Below are 19678 nucleotides of genomic sequence, written 5' to 3'. Positions count from 1 at the left end.
TTTCTAATTCAAACAAGAAGCCTTCATCCTCAGGCATTCAAGCATTTTATCAAATAAGCATTTAGCCTTATGGCAAGCATGCTAAACATGGCAACACTCACATGCATGAAAGTATGCTAAACCGTTAAAAACTCACCTAGTACTCCAAGCTAAGAAGATATAAGTTAGAAAAATATGCATGATTCCTAACTAAATAAGATACCTAATGCAACGCATGCAATATGTAATTAATAGGCTCAGCTACTAATATGGCATATGAAGAAATTTGATAACACGTGGTTAAACACGTATTCAAAGATTATTGAAATGATAATGCAGTTTGAATGATGCGCTGAGCCTCGGTGCATGCAATACGAATGAATGGATGCAAGCATAAGGTATGCTAATTGAAACATGTCCCTAATCTAACCATCAAAAGAAGTTAAATAAAAGGGAGAAAGACGTGGGGTTGGAAGACATACACGCACGGACACACGCACACTTATTACAATATTACGCCATCGCGAAGGCGGGTCCGGATGAAACTAGCTAAGCTACACTACTTAACTAATTATTACAACATTTGAAATGAATTAACTAACTATTCTAAGCTAATTAATTATTATAATTAAATAATTAACTATCTAAGTTAATTAAATATTACAAAGCAAACTAACTAGCTAAATACTTAACTAATTAATTACAAAGAAACTAAGCTAATTAATTACAACATGAATTAGTTAACTAATCTACTTAAATAGTTACAATCTTTGCATGAATTAGCTACAACTAATTAACTAAGCAAATTAACTAAATGGCATCGGGAAACGAGGGATGCATGTATGCTTGGTTATTTTACCCGAAGAACATCCACTGTCTGCCACTAATTGCCTCTGTTGCATAACACTTACACTGTTTTCCTTCTTCAGATTTACACTGCTCTGCTTCAGAAGCACAAAACTGAATTTTTCACTGGTGGCCGGCTGGCCACAGATGACGGTTTGCCGGCCATTGGAGGTGGCCTGCCGGCCACTGATGAGGGTTTGTTGGCCATTGAAGCCAAATCTTTCCTTGCTACAATACAGGACAAAACAGAGCAAGAAAGGGGTGGTCTCACAGGTTGTTTGTACTATGTATCACCCGTTATCATCAACACAAGCTCAAAGAAGTGATACATTTGGCCCTCAAACCATCAATCAAGGAATTTCCATGCATGATGGCTAAGGGACCAATTTGTACAAGTTCAATGAATGCAAAACAAGACTCAAATGCCATCACCCTATCATGCATGATCAAGGACAACGGAGACCTAGGAAAGTGGCACATTTCATCACTTTTAAGTATGAAATGTCCCATTTTCCTTGTGTTCAAATTAACGTCCGATTTGAACACATGCAATGCAACACAAAGAAATGCTTATCTTGCCACTTTTACTTGCCAATTTTGTTTATACATTTTAGTTACCAAATCATTCTTTAACCAATTTGTCCATTGGTGAGTGTCCTCTAAGATGAAAGAAGTGTCAACCAAGGGATAATGTAAGGCAAAAGAGAGATCATGTTGTTGGTAATGAACCATCAAAGAGGATTAAACCATTAAGCATGACCTCAATCACAAGCATAAAGGATCCCAAGTTTGAAACAACCCTCAAAAGCAAATGAGAGAGTAAAGCAAAGAGGGAGATTGCAGAATTTATAGCGCTGTAATGGAGTGAAAAACAACACCAAAAGATGCTATCAACTCAAACAAGAGGTGTCTAAGACCCTAAAACACCAACTTGTGAAGACTATTACACTACAACCATGCAAAACAAGACTCAAATGAACTAAGCAGCCCCAAAAAGAGCTAAAACAGGCTATTTCAGAGGCTAAAACATGTTGGACTAGAGCTAAGTTAAATTAGAAAAACATGCTAACATATAAAGCTAACTACGCATGCAAACAAGACACAAGGAAGGGAGGCTAACCCCTCTAAATTTGGACTTCAAAATGAGCTTTTTGCCATTGAAAAACCTTTGAAATTCAGTGGTTAAAAGACCCAAAAAATTTGGTTTGAAAGTGGTGAACAAAGGTACAAAAGCTTTACAAACAAATAAGTAAGAAGGGTGAACCACCTCCTAATTGAAAATGGCCTCGAACTACCACCTTTAGGCCACAAAAATAGTGTTTTTTTACAGTTCAAAATCAGCCCCAAAACAGCCCAAGAATAGTAGAAGAAGATGGCAAAGCAAGTATGTAAAACAAGCTAACAAAGCAAGTGTTATACCTCTTGAAGCCATGGCACAAATTAGGCAACAAAGCAAGGCACAACTACCTTCTAAAGCTTAAAGAGGGTCTCAAGTAACCTCAGCCCAAAGAGAAGCAACTTTGGTCAAGGTTTGATAGACAAAAGTATAGGATTTGTGAGCAAATGTATACAAAATTACAAGAGAGAGAGAGAGAGAGAGAGAGAGAGAGAGAGAGAGAGAGAGAGAATTTTGCTCCAAAATTTTCTAACCTTCTAAATTTTTCTAACCTTGAAAGCAAGAAGAGAGGTCAAGTATATATAGAAAACAAGAGTCTTAGGTTGAAATATCTATATAGGGACAGATGGAGCAATCTAGAAACAGTTGGCAACAGATATCTGCAAAATATATGTTTTTTTGCACCAGTGGCTGACAGGCCACCAATGGTGGACGACAAAACACATTGATGGACGGCAGCCCCCCAAAAGTGGGTAAATCTACTAAAAAATAGGTCAAAATTTTCACTGCTAACCAACAGGCCACTAAAATGGCTGGCAGGCCACTATTTGTTGCCGGCCACAACAATCTGTTTTTTTGGCCCAATTTCAAATAGGCGTATCTCCCTCATCCGGACTCAGGTTTAGGTCACTCTTGAGTCTAAATTGAAGCCCCGAAGTCTACTTTCCAATGGTGGTAGCCTCATATCGAAATGCTAAGTGTGTAAAGAGATATACATATTTTAGTGAAGGCTGCTCAATTTTGTCCTAACGGATTGATGCCTAACTCTTCCCCCAACTAGTTTTCTTCACTCTCCTCCAATTTTCTTCAAATCCAAACCTCTAAATAAGATATTTTAAAGATTTTTTCAAAGATTTCACCTATCTTCCATTTATTTCCACTTTGCCCTTGCTCGATTTATCGAAAAGTGTAATTTTTAATGAAATGCGAGCCTTGGAACATCGTAGAAGCATTTTCCAAAAAATATTTTGAAAGAGAGGGTTTTAAGGTCTAAAATAATTTTGGTCATAAAAGTTTTGGTCCAAAAATGAGGTGTAAGGTTGGGATTAGAAGCCCTCATTGCTGAAGAAATCGAACGTTTTCATAGCACAACTTTCATCATCGAGTGATCAATCAGTGGTGCCCATGTCTTAAGCGCGGTCAAAAATGGGATGTCTACAGTTGCCCCTCTTTGACAGATCTCGAAGTCATGAAGTAACGTGAGTGAATGTCAAAGCCCGAACAAGGTTGTAAGACTTGGGAAAACAAACAAAATGCAGATGCTATTGGTTGAACCCGAGGGTTACCTATGTATCTCGTTGCAAGGAATCAAACCAGCGTAGTTTAGGGGCAGGATATAAATGATACACAATGTAATGCTGTTTGAAAGTTGGACTCACAGGCTATGCGAAACCGACTATTTTGCGAAACCGACTATTTTGAAAAACCTTATGATTATGTGAGATGATGCAATAAACAATAACAGATGCAATAAGCAAGATCACAACATATGAATGAGTAGCTTCAAGCTTTCATGCAAAAAGCTGTGAAATAAATTCCAACCATGCCAAAACATGACACAGGACAAGGAAAGAAAACACCGCTTAGGGTAAATTGAGAATCGAAAGCCGCTCGGGGTCGCGTTTCATGCATCCCGAGATAAAACACGCCCAGGCTCGCGTATCACGCGTCTCGAGATAAAACACGCCCAGGCTCGCGCATCACGCGTCTTGAGATAAATTCCAAACACGCCAAAATCATGTGAGGAAAGGAACACTCTAACCACGCTGAAATCGTGAGAAGAGGAGAAAAATCGCTTGGGTTCGGGTTTCACGTCTCCCAAGATGAAACACGTCCAGGGCCACGCTTCACGCGTCCTGAGATAAATTCCAAACACGCTGAAATCGTGTGAGGAAAGGAACACTCAAACCACATTTGAAATCGTGAGAAGAGGTTCTACGAAAAACCCTCAGGGGTGCATTCCATGTATCCTGAGATAAATTCCAAGCACACTAAAATCGTGTGAGGAAAAGAACACTCTAACCACACAGAAATCGTGAGAAGAGGTCCTGAGAAAAACACTCAGGGGCGCGTTCCACACGTCCTGAAATAAATTCCAAACATACTGAAATCGTGTGAGGAAAAGAACACTCTAACCACGCTGAAATCGTGAGAAGAGGTCCTGAGAAAAACACTCAGGGGCGTGTTCCACGCGTCCTGAGATAAATTCCAAACATGCTGAAATCGTGTGAGGAAAAGAACACTCTAAGCATGCTAAAATCGTGAGAAGAGGTCTTAAGAAAAGTCCCGGGGGACAACGATCCTAAACGCTGCTTAGCGTAAAAGGATAATTGATACAAGATAACACAAGATGCAAATAAATGCAATAAGCGCGATGATATGATACATGTTACAAGCAATGTAGTGCATGATTTTTAGGGAATGCAATAAACAAACAAAGTGGCGCTTTAGAAAGAATTGAGACAAACAAACATTTACACTGAAACGACTCAAAACAAGAATCGAGACAAACAAAAACAACAAACACAACACTTGGATGTGTTACAATGGCAAGAGACCTCTCGGTTCACGGAGAGCCCACAGCTTCTCTAGGTATTGTTTCCCACCCTTTCTTATTTGTGATTCTCACATCACTTTGGCACTTAATTTGTATTTTCTCTGAAAAGTCTTTTCCTTACTTTTCCTCTCAATGCACATCTCCCTATTCTTTAATCTCTCTTATTTTTATTCCTCCCTTGAGTGGTTGATGGATAAGCAGGAAGTTGTGGGCTCTATGAGGGGAGCGAATATCTTGGTCCATTTCCAGTCTGTGCTTCGCATTGAGCTTGATACCTTGCTGTTTGGAGGATGAGAGAGCTTTCAGCCTTCCGTTGTTAGCTTCAACTGCGCCCTTTTCTGGTGAGTGGAGTGCCCTTTCTGGCGAGTATGGTGCCTTTTCCGGCAAATATGGTGCCCTTTCTGGCAAGTATGTTGACAACGAGGAAAAGACAGAAAACCTGACTCAATTGTGCCCCTAGTTCATCATTTTGGCCATTTTTTTTTTGTGGATTTCCACTAAAACAATTTTGACCAATATGAGAGCTAGATTAACATGCTTATTCGATTTTGTAATTTGAAATCATGCAAGTCAGGTTGTGCGCACTGAAAATTTTCTCTTTTTGGGTCCAAGAAAAGGTCCAGTTTTGAAAAAATAGAATAATTTTTGAGAAAATTAGTTAACTTCATTAAAAATCCTCAAAACTATTTTTGCAAATGGCCACTGCTTAACCAACGTGGAATTTGCTTATGAGATGCACAACCTGAGATCTGAACTTGAATTGTCTTGCAGCTGGATCTTTTTAACGGAATAGGACAGCCCAATTTTGAACGAAGCTGAACCAATTTGCACATGGATAGGATAGCCGAGTTTGAACAAGGATAAGCCAATCAACATGGATGAGACAAGTAGGCTGAAAATGATTGGAGCCAAACTTCAGGATAAAGTTGCCTACGTATCCCAAAGATGGGAATCAGGCCGCACGTAGTTCCGAGGTTTAAGGCACACTCAGGTATTAACACACTCCTTTTACGCTCTAACTTTTGCCAAAGTCGCCCTTTTGGATTTTCAACCTTGCGAGCTCTGTTTTTCATTTCATTTCTTTTCTTTTTTTCTTTCTTTTTTCTTTCTTTTCATTTTTTCATTTTTGTTCTTTTTCTTTTCTCTGCTCTAACTTTTGCCTGGGTCGGCCTTCCGGGTTTTGGTCCAGCGAGCCTCTCAAGGATAAAAAAGTTTAACTTGTCCATGTTGAATGGCCGTAGGATCTCTAGTCATCTGAATCCATGAGAATGGCTGCTGTTGTTAACTAATAGTCTTGATGATGTAAGAGCCCATCCAATTGGGGTCTGAATTTGCCCCTAGTATTGTGGATAGGAACTCAATTGTCCTTCAGCAATAATTTCTCTTCTCTCAGATTCTGGGATTGGGCTTTCTTGCCAGTCTTCATTGGTTTGAGAGATGACCCAATTTTGAATCTTTGAGCATATCTGACTTTCTTTTTTTTTTTTGCCCCTAGTTCAAGGGATGCTTCTCATCCATCTTTGTAAGCTTCCTTTGATGACATCTGACCTTATTGCCCCTAGTTCAAGGGCTGTTTCTGATTCAGCCATATAAGCCTCATGTTTTGGTTGATCGTTGAACATTCTGAATCAAAGTTCAAGGTTTGAAAGCAAAGGGGCTGAGTCTTGAGGCCGTGAGTGATCCTTTGCTGTACAAGCTCAATATCAATTCCAAGCATGCCTTCGTAGGACCACACAAAACTTTTTTTTAAAATCTTTTAAGAAAGAGACTTGCCGCTCAAGCTCCTCTGAAGACAATACAGAACCAATCTGGATCAAGTCAGGATCCTTCTCAGTACTCACATCAACAAACATGATCTCATTCAGTAAGGGCTTAGCATGCCTCTCTTTCTCTTAAGTGATCAAATTTTTGCAAATCCCGAGGAATTCCATCCTCATTGTTTTCATCACAGTATAGAAAGTTTTGAAAAACTCAGGTCAATGCAATGATTTCAAGGCACAGAAAAGGCACAGTTTTGGTCAATTACTGCCATCCCATTTAGAACTTCTGGTTCAACTGGTTCAATGGTAGAAAAAGACTCAAAAGAAAGAGTGGAAAAGATAAACACAAAACAAGAAAGTGATGTCCGAGGTAACACCCCTGAAATCACCTGACTCTAACACAACAGGATTGACTCGATATAACAAGACAGACTCAATACAACACAATAGAATTGACTCAAATTGCTCAAAACAATGTGTGCCATCCATCAAATCTAGAGTAAATGAGTGCCATCAACAGGTGGTTAATCCCCCGATCACATAGTCACATTATCCCCCCAGTTCATTGATCCAATGTCGATAGACTTTGCAGGACCTGGTGCGACGATGACCTCGTTGTCAATCAGATCTTGAACTTCACGGCGAAGACGATACCAAGTGTCAGTGTCATGACTGATTTTTTGATGGAAGGCACAGTATTTGGCTGCATTATGCCTGGCTGGAAGGGGATTCGAGAGAGGCCGAGGCTCAAGGGGTTTGAGAAGGCCTTGTCCTATAAGGATTTGGAGAGCTTTGGACAAGGTCATGTAGAGGGGATTGAATGTATGGTTACTAGTTCTGACAGACATGACAGAGGGCTTGGCAGGTGTTGACTGGGTTTGATGATCTTTTATGGGTGTAGGATTGGAGCTGAAAGGGGTATTTTTGGTATGACATTCCTTTTTTCGGCTTGCCCCTTAATTCAGAATGCTCTCATCCTGAGTGGTAAAAGTGTCATCCACAGTCTTTGCAACAACTGTGAGCACTTGCTGTTTGTTCAGCCCTTCGGCTTTCAAAGCCTCAACAGCCCACTGAAGATGTTTATAGAGACCAATGCCTACCCCTACCTTGTTCTTGCCATTTGCCTCCATTTTTCCAAGGGATTGGCCTTCTTCAAATGCAGCGCGTCCCAAGATTGGGGAGCCTTTTGACATGAAGTTCTTGGTATGTGATATGGTCGATGACGAAGCTAATATTCCAAAGGCTAGATCTACCACAGTTCTCTGAAGATCTTCAATCATGCTCATTAGCTCAGAAGTAGTGGATTCGTGGGTTTGGGGTTCAAGTGCATCCATCATTCACAAGTCCATGCTTTCTGGAATGAACACCTCAGGCTTGGGTAAATGGGCTAGGGTGATGTATATGCCTGGGTTGTAGGTAGATGGCAGTGTATGGATTAGGTTGAGATCTGGAGGTAATAGGTTAAGGGTGGCCTGAGGTCCTTTTGGTGGAGCCATGATCTCTTCGTCAATAAGATCCTGAATCTTATGACAGAGGCGGATGCAACAGTTTGTATCATGATTGTGCTGTTGATGATAGGCACAGTATTTAGCTGGGTCATATCTTGGTGGAAGAGGATTTGAAAGGGGTCGGGGTTCTAGGAGTTCTAGGTACCCTTTTCTCGCAATATTTTCAAAGCTTGAGAAAGACTCATGTAAAGAGGATAGAAGTTTCAGGCTTGGGACCGAGTTGAAGTGGTTGGTTTTTGGCCATTGATGGGAGTGCTGACAGGGTTTACTTTTGAGCATTTCGCAGCTTTGCTACCATAAGTAGTAACATTGGAACTGCGAATAACATTCTTCTTCAAAAGCTCATTATCTTCCACAAAGATCCCTTGTCTGATGGCATCATCGATTTGAACCCCCATTTCATGAAGCTTTGGAAAGGCAAACACAGGTAGAACGATCATCTTCTGCAGCAACTGATTCTGAACAATCACCCTGATCTGATCTTTTTCGAAAGGCCTTGTAGTCATCATCGAGGCCTTCGCTCTCCATCTCGTTACGAACTCTGAGAAACCCTCCTTTAGCTCTCGGCGGGTGGCTTCGAGATCACTAGTTGTGACCTCGATCTGTGTGTTGTAGGAATACTGAGCAATAAAGGCCTCAGCAATCTCTTCCCAATTCTGTTTCACAGAGTCCTCCAATTTCGCATACCAGATTGTGGCTATCCCAGACATGGTTCGGCCGAATAGTGACAACTTCTGGGCCCGGGTCAAACCCATTGGCCTCAGAATATCAGAAAACAAATGTAAATGCACCATCGGATCTCTAGAGCCATTAAAACTGTCAATATGCGGCATCTTAAACCGCTCCGGTAAGGTAATTGCAGAATCAATATACCTGGACCCTATATCCGGGATGGAGTTCACTCTTTGTGCTCATTTGAATAACTTCTCTAGTTTATTGACCTTGAGGGCAGTTGGTCAACCACGAATTCAAACGGAGCCTCGGTTTGAGACATAGGTGCTTTGGACGGTTGTGGTGGGATTAGCTCTGCCGGATTGCCCTGATTCTCTTGGACATTAGCAGTATAGGCAGTCGCTCCAGGTGTTGGGTTACTCGTGGGAGGTGCATGAGATGCAAAAGCCGCAGTTGGCTGTGGTTGTTGTTGTTGCAGCCTGTTTATCACTTCAGCCTGACAGGCTGTGACCTCGGCCTGACGAGCAGCGTTTTGCTGCAGTGCTTCAATTGTTTCTTGTAGGTGCGGCATGAGTTCTTCCACACTGGATGGGGGATATTCTGCCATTTAGAATCGACATTTGAACTCGTGCTGAGTGAGAAGTAGATGACCATTTTCGGACCTACTTGGACACTAGTGAATCGAAGGATGACTGCTGTAGACACTACACTGGTGAATCCTGCCTGACTCTCCTCCGTCTTGTACCCGGGGGGGGGGAGTGAGGTAAACTCTGGTTGCCTTTGAACAAATTCCAACCTGACAAAGTCTATCGATACAAGTCTAGAGTACCCGAGGGATATCGGAGCCTTCTGAAGCTATGGTTCCAGGACTATCTAGCAAAAGAGAAAATAGATAGCATCTCAACCCAATTTCACTAGAACAGATATGATCACAACTGAATGACTGTGCTCCCCACTAAATTCTACCTCAAAACAGATACCACATTTGCAATTGATATGCACATCCCTGTACAGTTTCACTGTAAAGCACATACTAGTTAAGTAAGAGCCAAAATACCCCTACGATGGGGTAGGGTTACCTTGTCCTAGTTTCGTCAGGAACTAGGGTTGACTATTCAAGCAAAGTAGTTTCACACAATCCTACATTCGAGTAAGCAACCTGTCCTAGTTTGGAACAGTCTTTATGGCTTTCAATATGCAACTAGGTCGATTGGTCAAAAAAGGGTACCTCAGCAAGACTACCTAATATACCTCTCACACTTAACACCGAGAAGTGAAAGGAGGATCAAACGGTACAGCGGTAGTCTAGATCCAAGGGTTGTGTTCCCGTCATGGCAGAGCCCGCAACCGGTTAGCCTTTTGGCCAGCTTTTACAAGCAAGCCTCCGGCAAACCGTTCAGGAATAGCAGATGGCAAACACTGTGACTTAGGCGCACCGATGCAAATGCAAATGCAAAGAAACAATAAGTGTAGATAAAATAACATATCATGAGTTCGAGTCAAGTTCTCTGAGTCCCCAGCAGAGTCGCCAGATACTGTAGCTCGACTTTTTCGCATCCCTCCTTTCGAGAGGTCGAAATAAGCCCTACAATCGGGACTCCCGCGGTTCTGAATCTAATCTCACAAGTGTAATGTGAAACTGATAATCACAAAAGAGTCCAAATTCGACAAATCATTTTGGAAAATTGATTTTGAATCAAAAAGTGCCAAAATTGGACTGTTTTACCAGATACAAAGTCGCCACCTAAATATTTTATTTTTGAAGAAATTTAGGAAACCTGTGACTCGTGCCAAAGGCCACGTGTCCGTTATCACTAAAGTTGTCTCGATTCGGAAACTTAGGTATGAGAGGGAAAGGTCATGAATTGAGCACCCCCGCTTGCCTGATCAGAGATCAGTCTTTACTAATCATGATATGATTTTTATGTACATTATGGGCTCTTGTTTCGGTTATTAAGCTAGCTTTACTATGTGATGCGTAGAAGCAAGTATAGACTAGTTTTGCTCACGTTGGAACAATTCAACTCATGTTTGTTTTTGCGAAAATGGTTTGAACTTGCCACCTCAGGTGGGCCTAAAAGTTTACGAATTTGACACCAAACATAGTGGGCTTAAAATTGATTTGCCATTTAACAAAGTGGGCTTAAAACACACATTTTATTGAATCGTTCCAATTCAAACAACAAGCCTTCATCCACAGGCATTCAAGCATTTTATCAAATAAGCATTTAGCCTCATGGCAAGCATGCTAGACATGGAAACACTCACATTCATGCAAATATGCTAAAGCATTAAAAACTTACCTAGTACTCCAAGCTAAGAAGAAATGAGTTAGAAAAATATGCATGATTCCTAACTATTCAAGATGCCTAATGCAACGCATTCAATATGCAATTAATAGGATCGGCTACTAATATGGCATATAAAGAAATTTGATAACATATGGTTAAACATGTATTCAAAGATAATTGAAATGACAATGCAGTTTGAATGATGCGCTGCGCCTCGGGGCATGCAATACGAATGAATGGCTGCAAGCATAAGATATGTTAATTGAAACATGTCCCTAATCTAACCATCAAAAGAAGTTAAATAAAAGGGAGAAATACGTGGGGTTGGAAGACATACACGCACGCAAGCACACTTATTACAACATTACGCCCTCGCGAAGGAGAGTCCAAATGAAACTAGCTAAGCTACACAACTTATCTAATTATTACAACACTTGAAATGAATTAACTAACTCTTCTAAGCTAATTAATTATTACAATTAAATAATTAACTATCTAAGTTAATTAAATATTACAAAGCAAACTGATTAGCTAAATACTTAACTAATTAATTACAAAGCAACTAAGCTAATTAATTACAACATGAATTAATTAACTAATCTACTTAAATAGTTACAACATTTGCATGAATTAGCTACAACTAATTAACTAAGCAAATTAACTAAATGGCCTCAGGAAACGTGGGATGCATGCATGCTTGATTTTTTCACCAGAAGAACATCCACTGTCTGCCACTAATTGTCTCTGTTGCTCAACACTTACACTGTTTTCCTCCTTTAGATCAACACTGCTCTGCTTCAGAAGCACAAAATTGAATTTTTCACTGGTGGCTGGCCGGCCGGCCACAGATGAGGGTTTGCCGGCCACTGAAGCCTAGTCTTTCCTTGCTGCAATAGTTGAGGGTTTGCCGGCCACTGAAAAATCTCTAAAATTTAGTGGTTAAAAAGCCCAAAAAAGTTGGTTTGAAAGTGGTGAACAAATGTACAAAAGCTTTACAAACAAAGTAGTAAGAAGGGTGAACCACCCCCAACTGAAAATGGCCTCAAAACCACCTGTAGGCCACAAAAATAGAGTTTTTTTACAGTTCAAAATCAGCCCCAAAACAGCCCAAGAATAGTAGAAGAAGATGGCAAAGCAAGTATATAAAAAAAGCTAACAAAGCAAGTGTTATACCTCTTGAAGCCAAGGCACAAATTAGGCAACAAAGCAAGCCACAACCACCTTCTAAAGCTCAAAGAGGATCTCAAGTAACCTCAGCCCAAAGAGAAGCAACTTTGGTCAAGGTTTGATAGACAAAAGTATAGGATTTGTGAGCAAATGTATACAAAATTACAAGAGAGAGAGAGAGAGAGAGAGAGAGAGAGAGAATTTTGCTCCAAAATTTGCTAACCTTCTAAATGTTTCTAACCTGGAAAGCAAGAAAAGAGGTCAAGTATATATAGAAAACAAGAGCCTTAGGTTGAAATATCTCTATAGGGACAGGTGGAGCAATTTGGAAACAACTGGCACCAGATATCTGCAAAATATCTGTTTTTTTGCACCAGTAGCCAGCAAGCCACTGATGTGGCCGGTCGGCCACCAATGGTGGACAGAAAAATACATTAGTGGATAGTACCCCCCCCCCCAAAAGTGGGTAAATCTACTCAAAAATAGGTCAAAATTTTCACTACTAGTCGGTAAGCCACTAAAATGGCCGGCAGGCCAGTATTTGTGGCCCGCCACAAAAATCTATTTTTTTGGCTCGATTTCAAATAGGCATATCTCCCTCATCCGGACTTGGTTTTAGGTCATTATTAAGTCTAAGTTGAAGCCCCAGAAGTCTAGTTTCCAATGGTAGCAGCCTTACATTTAAATTCTAAGTGTGCAAAGAGATATGCATATTTTAGTGAAGGCTGCTCAGTTTTGTCCTAACAGATTGATGCCTAACTCTTTCCCCAACTAATTTTCTTCCCTCTCCTCCAATTTTCTTCAAATCCAAACCTCTAAATAAGATGTTTTAAACATTTTTTTTAAAGATTTCACCTATCTTCAATTTATTTCCACTTTGTCCTTGCTCGGTTTACCGAAAAGTACAATTTTTAACAAAATGCGAGCCTCAGAACATTGTAGAAGGATTTTCAAAAAAATATTTTGAAAAAGAGGGTTTTACGATCTAAAATAATATTGGTCAAAAAAGGTTTTGATCCAAAAATAGGGTGTAAGGTTGGGATTAGAAGCCCTCATTGCTGAAGAAATTGAATGTTTGCATAACACAACTTTCATCATCGAGTGATCAATCAGTGGCGCAAAAGTCTTAAGGGCTGTCAGAAATGAGTTGTCTACAGTGTCGACCCTTAAAGCCAAAACCAAACATGAAGAGGAAGGAATGACCACGACGAATATAGTTTCCCAGATTCAAAGGTAATAAATGGGCCAGGTCTAAATCAAGATCACTATAAAAATGAAGTAACAAAAGAAGGACATTGACACTTGTGTAGGGACCAAAGTGAGATGTGAGTAAAAGTGGAGGGGGTTGACTATCACAATTTCATGTCTAGGGACCAAAGTAGGATTTGATCATAAATGCAGGGGGTTAACTGTCATGATTTCATGTGTAGGGGCCAAAGTGAGATTTGGTGCAAAGTGTAGGGTGCAAAGTGTAATTTACCCTGTAAATAATTTTGGTTATATTACGAAAGTCTTACTTGTGAACCATTATGGTTTTATTAGAAATCCTTGTGGTTGTGTTACAAATATTTAAAAATTATGAATCACTGTGTAACAATCTATTTTGGGTGACTTCTCGAGCGATCACTTGGTCGCTCGAGCGGATAAACAGAGCTCCAGTATTTTGCTTATTTGCTGGCGAGATCATTCGAGCGGTAGAGTGGTCGCTCGAGCGAAGACATCAAGCATCTAGTAGTTTCACTGTAGAGTGGTGTGTAGTTTGCTTGAGCGGTTTGTTGTTTTGTGTGCATTGCTTGAGTGATGAAAAGTTCGTTCGAGCGGTCTATTCGGGACAACAGTTTTAAATTTCGGTCGAAACACATTTTGGATTCACTTTTTCATTCTCATTCTCTCTCTAAACCCCATTTTCGAAAACCCTAACTTCTAAACACAAGATTTCATCTATTTTAGCTAGAATCCATCCTTCCTACTTCATTAAAGTTGTTCATCTCATCAAGAGCTACATTTTGGACCAATTGGATCTCATTATCATGGAGATTCATCTTTGGGTCTTCATCTCTCCTTTCACAAATTTTGAGGTAGGAATATTTTTATCCTTATATATTTATACTTTGGTTTAAATATGCGTCAATTTTATGATATGAATATCTGATTTCGAATGGGTGATATATATACATATATGGACATTAATGGTGATAGTGAGTTTTGACTAAAATTGGTGAAAGATTGGAATATCTACTAATGAAAGATAGTGTTGAAAGCCTAAATCAAAGAAAATAAAGACATGAAAGGAAAAGCCCTAAAATTATTGGGAAACCCTAAATGTTGATCATGGATCATGATTGATAATGGAAGAGAAATTGATGGGCAAATTGGAAGGGTATTGGGATTCTTTGTGTTGAGATAACAAAAAAATTGAGTTTTGAAATGTTGCTTATTGTGTGCTATGGCTTTTTCTTGGCGAGGAAATTGAGGTGCCCATGTCACGACCTATCCCAGTGGCTAGGGTTGGATTCACAACGAGTTAACTTCTAAAATTTCCAAGATTAATATTACGTAATAACATTAAATAATGCAGCGGAATAAAATAAAAGATATAGATAAATATTTGAAGCATACATGAGAATTATTATAACATAAGTTAGATAATAATTACAAGTAAATAAAAAAAAAGAAAAAAAAAAAGAAACATGGTGTTCATATCAATCTAGGTCTTGGTTAGTGGGTAAACCATTCTTCTTTTAGTTTCTTCACTTGAAAGAGGTTTTAATAGCTATAAGCATATAGCAGAGTGAAGAATATTATACTAAGAGTTTAAGGGTATATAAATTACCGTGGATAATTATTTAGGCTAAACAATGAATAGTTTGGTTCAAATAAATTATTTTAAATAATAGAAATATAATACAAAAATCGTATACGTAAAATAATCATAATCACGGTATAAAATAGAATAGAGGGTCAATGGATCCATGACGGACAAATGGTTAGAGGGCCAACGATTATTTAAGTCCCCTAAGGCATGGGACCATCAGAGGTTCACTAAAGTGACAATTCAGAGGGCCAATGGTTATTTTTGTCCCCCATGGCGTGAGACCTCTGTCGTGGTATTTATAAAAATAAATGTTTATATACTCATTGTCAAATAAATTCCAAAATTTAAAACAAACATATTCATGGGTTTAATTTTAAACAAACAGGGCTCACAAAAATAATAACTTAATTATAAATAAAAAAACATGATTTGCATAAGATAATTCATAAAAATAATAAAACAAGTTATGACTACTTAAGACATAATATAACTCACCTTAATATAGATTTCTTCTACTCTTATGAGCCTTTTCACCTTTGCCTATTTTAATTTACCACTTTCCTTACTATCACTATTATTATTATTTTTTTCCCCTTGCTCTCAGGTTGTGAGCTCAGGTCCCTATTTATACCGAGTTTCCTACCGTTGCTGCTTCAATTACCTTATTGATAGACCTCCCACGTTGCTTGGGTAGATACCACGTTATTTGCTTATAGCAATGCCACCTTTCTTTTTCCTAAGCAGGTTTACTGATTCATGGACAACTCAAAAGGGACAACTCGTGCAACACTTTAGGCCCTATTACCTTATGGCCCATAAATTGACATAATTACATATTTCATCTTTCATCTTTTTTTTTTTTTTCAACACATAAGTATTCCTAGTTTAAAATTAATTACATTTTAGCACATACAATTAAATATATTATTATGTATATATTTATTTATTTATTTATTATTATTATTATTATTATTATTAATTTTTTTTACGCGGTGTTAAATTAAACATTTGGGATGTCATAGCCCACTTTCCCGGTCGTGTGAGGACGAAAAATGTGGGGATGTTTTGAGGTGTCTACATGCCCGATCATGTGAGGACGACAAATGTGGAGGAATTGAGGTGCCTACTGGTCATCCGTATGAGGACGGAGAAATGTGAAATTAAATGTAAGGTTGTGCTTTGTTCTATAAAATTGAAAAATCAATATCCATAGGTATTGGTTATGTTCAATTATATTTTAAATGGAGTGTTTATATACTTGGTTAAATATATTCTCTACTGGGAAATTGCTCATTCCTATCTAATAACTTTCAGGACTTGGAGAGCAGCAGTGATCCCAATGAATTAGAAATGACCCAATCTTTTGTTTTTGCTAAAGATATGATGTAAATGGAACATAGTGGTTCCAATGTATTTATTTTCTTTTGGGATTGAGAATCCTTTTGTTTTTTTTTGGAAATCTTGATCTAGAAACTTGTAAGTCGTGAGGCAATTGTTATAATTTCCTCTAACTTGTTGAACTGTAAGGATTCATATTTAAAATTTGTAATTGTTATTCTATAGTTCAATGCGAAAGAGAGCTTTTAGAATTGATATTGTAATTATCTTGGTATGTTGTACATGTTTGATGTCTAGTTGGAATTACTTTTGGGGGTGTTACAAATTGGTATCAGAGCTAACCGGATTTGAATACCTTGAGCTCATGGGTAGTGGCTTGTGCCATAATGGGTTTGTTATGTTAGGAAGAAATAATAATTGTTATATGATTAGGTGTTTATTTGGTTATGTGGGTATGGAATCAAACTTCTAGGATTCGTGTGACGACCCCAACATACATATTATTTTTATATATTATTTTAGTGAGCATAATTGCATGATTATGTGTTTAATTTGTGCTTATCTGTTTGTGTATAAAATATTTGTTAGAATGCTGACTTAAAATCTGAAATTGAAAGCCCAAACAGATTCAGAAACCGAAATTGACGAGTTCAATAGGCTAATTAGAATATTTAGAATCATATGACAAGATTGATTAAAATTTGATTCGGATCAAAATAATCAGAATTGATTAGGATTAATTAGAATTAAGTTAGACAATTAGCCTTAATCATACTTAATTATCTTAAACTAATCTAGCCTTTAAATATATGATATAAGCCTAATAAACTCATATTACTACAATAGTTGAGCTGAAAATTTGAGAGAGGATGAGAGTTTCAACATTGTAGGGAGATGAAGAGAAGAATTGAAGAGATTGAAGGTGAATTAAAAGGATTACGCAAGCTTACACCTAAATTCAAGCTCTAGGTAAGGATCTTACCCATAATTCTTCTAGATTAGATCATGTAGAAGCTACATTCATGAAGTTGTAGGATCAATAATATGAATTTGAGAGGAAAGAGCTACAATCAACTTGATTATGGAAGTTATGAACTAATTGTATACATGCATGCATAATTCTCCATCTTTGAGTTAAATTTTCTTCAAATTTCCACATGCATGAAGCTTACACATATGAACTTGTAAGATTTTCCATGATTTCACACTTCTCATTTCATATGAACATGTTTAGAAAGGAAAAGAGTTGAATTCAACACATACATGGCAAGAATAAAGATTTTTGAGTTTTGTTTTCGAAATTTGCAAAAGATTTTGAACTATGGGTTGATACATATCAAATATTCATGTTTTACAAAGTGTTTCCCCCATAACTCCTCTAGCCATGCAAGCTTATGGGTTGAAAATCATGTTTTTGAACTTAGAATTCAATTATGGAAAACCCATAATTCGTCCATTTCGCTTGAGCGATGAATCTGTTGCTCGAGTGCACTTTGCATGCTCTCAGTATTTTTGAAAACATTTGTAGTTGGCTCAAGTGACCAAGTGTGCACTCGAGGGAACTTAGCTTTTCATTGCACTTGGCTCGAGCAAACAAGTGATGGCTCGAGCCTAGTTTGACACCATCTAGTTCTTTTGTAGTCAGGTGACACCGCTCGAGTGGCCAAAGGTGCGCTCGAGCGAAGACCTTGTTTTTAGCAATTTTGGCAAAGTCTCGTATGTGCATCTTTGCATCCTTATGCCTTCTTAGGCATTCCTAAGTATCATTTAGACATCCTTAATCATAAAATAAGTTAGAAACACATGTTAGAGGATTGAATTAAGATACGCTATTTGCTATGAATGTGCACTTGAATGTGTATTTGTCATGTGTTTTGTGTAGGTGGTCATCTGAGGTTCGATATCTGTGCTAGCCCACTGTGAATAGTGTCTTTGTAAAGATATGTTCAAATGTTTATTTTGAATTACTGCAAAAATATTATTTTGAAATGCTATTTTGATAAGAACGATTGATTGTCTCTTTTGAAAAGTAACTGTGGCATCCTTTAGTAAGACTCTCGCTAGAAGGAAACAATATCGTGGCTCTTTGTTTGGTAAGGCCCTTGCCTATTGGGAAACAATACCAAGACCCTTTGTTATATGAGTATACAGATATCTGATGTTAACCCAAGTGGTCCCTTTGCTTGACCTATATGGTCTTTTTGCTTAGACCCATGTGGTCCCTTTAATATGCCTTCGGGCCCTTTGCTTTGTGCTAATTTGATGTACCACATATGAGATATGATTTATGAACTTCTGATATGACAATTGCTTTACTATGATTTGTTTCTCATGAGATATGATTTGAGTTATGCTAGACATCATTCATTTCATCTCCTTATACTGATATTACTCACTGGGCTTTAACTCACCCCTTCCCCTATATGTATGTAGGTGAGCAAATGGAGTGTCAAGTTTAGAGAAACCTCAGGAGTCCACCCTTTTGTGAAGCCGCTATGGAAGTGCCTCCGTGATAGGGCGGACTTGGACTCAAGTGGAGCCAAGTTGTGTCAACCTTTTTTGTTTTATTTTCTTTGTTTTGTTATTTGAGAAGTCTTGTTGAATTGGTAATGTGTAAGAAGTTTAATTGGATTTGTTGTACCTTTGTATATAAGATAGTACATATGAAGTTTTAAGTTTGAATTACTAATGAAATTTGCATGTATGCATTGCTCGATGGACACCGTTATGTTTTATTATTGCTTCTGCAAGGCCCCGAATACTATTATTAATTATCTATTTTGTATTTGAGGTCGGGTAATCTGGGATTACTCACTAGTCATGGCCTAATCCTCTAGGGGTGGGTTTGGGTCGTGACAATACAACTTGCGTTCACCACACTCATCGAAGTCCTTTTGGAAAGGCACTTGATCAATATTTTTCCCATCTAGAAATCTTTGAGCATCATCTTAATATATTGGATGGGTGATTTGTGTGTGTTCTACGTGACAAGGTGTTGCGGACTCGCCTTTTTCTCACGCCCCGCCTTTCGGAAAGGTTTGAAAAGAAAGGCCTCACAGTTCGGACTCCTGCAGTTATGAATCTAGTCTCACAAGTGCGATGTGAAACTGATAAACACCAAAGAGTCCAAATCCGACAAACTTTTTGGAAAATTGATTTTAAATCAAATAATGCCAAAATTGGACTGCTTTTCCAGATACAGAGTCGCCACCTAAATATTTTATTTTTGGGGAAATTTAGGAAACCCTGACTCGTGCCGAAGGCCACGTGTCCGTCATCGCCAAAGTTGCCTCAGCTTGGGAACTTGGGTACGAGGGGGGAAGGTCATGAAATGAGCACCCCCGCTCAC

The sequence above is a fragment of the Camellia sinensis genome, chromosome 2 (assembly GCF_055761805.1).
Source record: "Camellia sinensis isolate YWXY chromosome 2, ASM5576180v1, whole genome shotgun sequence".
Taxonomy (NCBI): Eukaryota; Viridiplantae; Streptophyta; class Magnoliopsida; order Ericales; family Theaceae; genus Camellia; species Camellia sinensis.
This window is presented reverse-complemented; position numbering follows the sequence as displayed.